Source organism: Halyomorpha halys, unplaced genomic scaffold (genome assembly GCF_000696795.3).
Source record: "Halyomorpha halys isolate HHAL.00 unplaced genomic scaffold, Hhal_1.1 Scaffold270.1, whole genome shotgun sequence".
Lineage (NCBI taxonomy): Eukaryota > Metazoa > Arthropoda > Insecta > Hemiptera > Pentatomidae > Halyomorpha > Halyomorpha halys.
In genome coordinates this window covers 820,592-825,631 of record NW_027105226.1, presented here as the reverse complement: position 1 = coordinate 825,631, position 5,040 = coordinate 820,592, and the positions used below count along the sequence as shown (strand labels likewise).

Genomic DNA, 5,040 nt, shown 5'->3' with positions numbered 1-5,040 from the left:
CGACGAAGAGTAAATGTGATTTGTTGGGATTTATTTTTATCCTCCAATTTCGACACCATTCTTCGAGGATTGTAATATGGGACTGAAGAGTTTAGGATGCAATCAAAGGGTTATTACTAACAATGAGCACACATGTGTCATCAGCATACGTAGTAAGGATAGTGTTAGGAATTGTTGGGATGTCAGCTGTATAGACATATGTACAATACAAATTTTGTTGCTGAGCACATTTCTTAAAATTTTGTATCGTTTTAAATTAATCCATACAAAGAGTATTTTTTACTTTTATCCGTTCTTTTTTTTTTTCACTTATAATTTAACAATCTTACATTTTCAAAGGAGATGGCCGTATGAATTAGATCGTAGTAAGATAGTCCTGGTGGCGGTCAATAAAGATAGTAAAAGAAAACCATTTATTGCAAACCAACGTTTCGCCCAACTTTGTAGGGCTTCGTTAGGGCTGTCAGATTAAAACATCCGGACTATCTTTCTACAAAAAACAATCTTACAGTTTTAACAAATTAAATCACCGCTTAGCATGACTGAGACGTAAAAGAAAATATTTTTTTAAAACTTCAATCTGTCAATTTTTCAATAAAATATGTAAAAAATAAATAAATAAAAATAGTTAAATACATTAACATTATTAAATTTGTTTACTCCCTTTTTCCTTATACTTTCAGTAACCCGAACTTTTCAGTGATCCGAGCACACCCCCCCTTTAAAATTAAATCAGATTACCGAGATTACATTGCTTTTCAGTTTTCAAAGCAATTGAACGTTCCATTCAGAATCAGATATTAGTGCAGCCGTAAACTGACAACTTTAGTCAAGAAACATTTTAATCGCAAAAATAGATCACATTATTTCACCTGAAACCCCACATAAATGCGATTAATTAGTTGCGGCAACTAAAAATTTCCAATACATTCGATATACCTGGTGACTCAAGTGTTGCCGGCAAAATATAGAACGCACATGTTTATACCTTTTTCCGCTGTTACTTTAGATTTTTCAGTAGCAATTTCGTTGTAATTTTATTGACATGTCGCTTGTCATCGAAGTATTTATAAAACAGTTAATTTACCTCCCGCGTTGTATGAAACGAAACTAAATGAATATGAAGATAATTTGATGGGATATCTTTTTAAACAGTCAATCGACATGTTTTCTCCTATTAAGAATATTCCTCTGTACTAAGGTTGAGTAAGCTCCAGAAGGATGTTCCTACTCCAGAGTACACCCTTAACTGATATAAACAGAATAATGTCACAGCCAGATTCGAATCCGGGACTGGGAGATGCGAGTACATTTTAATTCAAAAAGACCACTTTAGTTTAAGGCCTGCGATTCGTACTGTAGAATCCTGTACTCTTAAAAAGTTAGTAATCGGAACCAAGAACTAACCTCTTCAAGGTAAGGATGGTGACGAATCCCCTTGGGATTTCCTGAAACCATTCATAGCGACAATGGGAATAAATCAAAGTTTCACTGAGAGGGGAAAGAGAATGATAGGAGGTGGGGCATCAAGAAAGTGCCAGGAGAAAGGTGGGGTAGTCTTCCAGTACCGCGTCTGACACCATGCCGGTATCAACTGTCTGAAACAACTTCTGTCAAGCGAGCAATCTCGAGAACATCGTGAGTCAATAATAAATTATATTATTTATAATTATTATTCTTTTTGTATATAATAAATTCCATGGATCAGTGAAGAGGAAGAGACGTCCTGATTCCAGACCTCTCTTCGAGTCACCGCTCTCGAAAACGTGACCCACATAGCACTTCTTATTTACATATGACTTCAATTCCTTGCTTCCGCTTGTGACGATTTGCATACTGACCAAAAATTTATAAATTAGCTTTTAAAACTATCAAAGCAAGTTTATTTTTTCTCAACGTCGATTATCATATACATTGTCAATGCCTTTGTTCGTGGTTATTAATTGCAAGAAGAAGGTTCCGGAAATAGAATTTTCGAAATTACTTCAATCTATTGAAGAACATGCAAGTGTTACAATCAAAATATGTGATTATTTAATTAATAAATAGGTTTTTAAGAAATATGCTTTAACAAAGTTTGAAAATATGAAGAATTCTATTTTAAATATTTTCTCCTGGGGGATAAATGAGAATATGTTCATCTTTTATCAATTTTGCATCACTACACATTTTTATTTAACTGTTTTTACTTTACCGGTATACAATCTCCTATACTAACTGTAGTTTTATTCAATATCAAATTACCATATTAATATTCCGAATATTAAAGAATTCCAAAATTCGAAAATACAAAATCCAATGTTTAGGGTTTAATTTTAGAATTTAATATTTTAAATACTCTTTTCTATGTACCAATTTGCATAATTTTTCTAAATCTTAAAATTAAAGTAGTTCGAAATTGAGTTTTTCTTCATTATAGGATAGAAAAAAATATTGAATAAGTATTCCACTTAACTTTTCAATTATGGACAATCAATTTGGATTTTAATCAGTGTAGTTTAGTTTTTAATGTGAGTTTGCACAATTAAGTATTTAGCGAGTTTATTTTGAATCAAACAAGATTAGAAAAGCTTTCCATGACCATATTAATATTATAAATTGTACAATAACGGTTTTGAAGGATTTTGGTGTTTAATACACTATTTTGAGTTTTTCATTACAAAAACAAGGTTTTTTTCCTGCACGAAAGTTCGGTCTTCAGTTGTTATGTAAGTCCTAGATCAATTGTGAGATGAGTTAGATGCTTTTAAAAGAATAATTAATACACTTTTGTTCTGTAAATAAATATCTTGTCAAACTGTTTTCCAGTAAAGTTATAGAAATTTTAAATTGTGCCTTTAACCTCCGAAGATCAGATATAAAATTCATATGATTGACAAGGCAATTCGTAAAATTTCAGCCAAGATGATATAGTTTTTTACCTGAGTTTTGTCTAGACTTGTGGTCTTTAAATAATTAATTTAATTTAATTTAAGTAACTAATAATTTAAAACAATTTTAATTTACATTAGAATTTACATTCATACTTGTCATGATTACTTACACTTGTCATATACAAAATTTAAAATCAGCGTATTGACAGTCGATAATATTACATATGATATTACGTATTTGAAGAACAGCATACAACATATACAATCCAATATAATATAATAATATATACAATACAATGTAAGAACAGCGGTATACAATTCATGGTTTAATTTTTATGTAAGCATATTCTGCATTCCATGCTCTTTTCATTTTCTATGCTAGGATAGTCATAGGCATTTACTCTATTAATGTTTATTATTCTTAGAGTAAGTTCCTATGTATCCTATGTACAAAATGTAAGTTAAAATTGCAATTCTATTCTATCGTATGATAGTGTTTTGGTGACGTCTGAGTGTGTAGTTTTTTTATTATTGATAAACAATATTTTTTTAATTGTTGTAAACAAAAATAAGACTCTAGACCATGGTTTTTTTGTAATTATATTTTACATAAATTTTATGTGTGTAATAAAAAATTTATAGTCATTGTTCAAACAAGTATTTTTGTCGTCATTTAAGATAAGTAATTCTTTGAGATGCTTAGCAATATTCAATCCAATATTAGTTCGATTTCGATACTGGGGCTCGATGGAGATTTTTAAGTTAATTTTAATTTATAAAAATTTAATAAATTTTAATCATTAAGCGAAATCTTTAATTATAATAAGGTCCAGTGTCTAATAAAAAATTAAAATAGTTTATATCTCAGAGAAATTAAGGTTAATTTAGATTATGTTTTAAAGATTTAATAAATTGAAAACACAAAATTTGAAAAAATGTCGACATTGGCCCTTTTAGAACCACACATCTATACCTGCAACTCCTCGTCTAGACGGTTGGGGCTTATCTCCATTTTTTATGATGAGTCAAGAAGGTTGGGTTTAACATTTTTTTAAACTTTTTATTAATTTATAAAGAAACATAAATTGAATGGTAATTAATACAATACTCATTACGATACCTTATGTTTGTTGTTAGGGTGGCTCAAAAGGTAGTGAAATAAAATAAATTTCATTATAAAATCACAAAACAGGTAATGAACAATTTATCTATTTCAATATTTTGGGCTCACACAATAATCATTTATGGCGATGAAAAACAGAAAGAATTTGGAAACGAACTTAAATTTCTAAGAAATTTAAAATTTTAAAAAATAAATACTACTATTATTATTTTACTAAGCTATACTAATTCATTATAATATTATTGCTATAATTTTCTTTTTTTTTTATCCTTGCTAATATAATATTCTGATTTAATTTACATAATCAACATTTAGTATGTATTGTTTATTATTATCTCTAATTTATTTCGGTCTAATTTTAGTATAGTTTGAAAATTTATCACACATCATCTATAATAATATGATATTAATGATTTACAATCTTATAATTATAGTATATTCATTGAAAAATCATGTATTTTTTAAATACATTTCTGTTATATTAGTCGTTTTAAGATTAGGACAATAATTTGGCTGTCTGCTTAACATGACCGGGACATAAATTTGTCTTTTCTGTTGTGAGATTTTTAGAAGTGAAAATGAATCTATGAATGAATCTGATTACATGTTGCATCCTCGACCTTTCCTTATACACTAGACCCAATAAAAAAATACTTATATCAACCACGGTTGTTAGAAGAAAAATAAAATTAATTTTCCAAGCTATGATTTGAATTTATATACACAGTGTTTCAGCGTTTTTGTTTCCTAACTGAAATGAATTAAGGTAAGAAAAAAATTCTACGGAGTTATGTATGTTAATTGTTTGTTTAAGAGATATTCAAGTCTAAGGATTTTCATTGTTATGAATTCATTATGTCATAATAAACAAGTTAATATATGTTCCAACTACTTTATTAACGGAATGTAAACGTTTATTACTAGGAATAGGATTTTTATGTGCTAATAAATTTTTAAATATTTTTAAAAATATGTATTTATAAATTATGTATTATTCAACAATATAAATTACTAATTAATTAGTAATTTTATAACTTAAAAAAA

The 5,040-nt window shown here is 28.3% G+C and overlaps 1 protein-coding gene across 1 annotated transcript in view; it reads left to right on the top strand.

Moving 5' to 3' along the window:
• The first annotated feature begins 1,552 nt into the window (after positions 1-1,552).
• The window catches only part of LOC106680626 (mucin-2), a 110,539-nt gene continuing 107,051 nt past the window's right edge, over positions 1,553-5,040 (top strand). The window contains exon 1 of the mRNA XM_014420484.2: positions 1,553-1,638. The gene's annotated coding sequence lies outside the window, so the exon portion shown is untranslated. The remainder of the gene's footprint in view (positions 1,639-5,040) is intronic.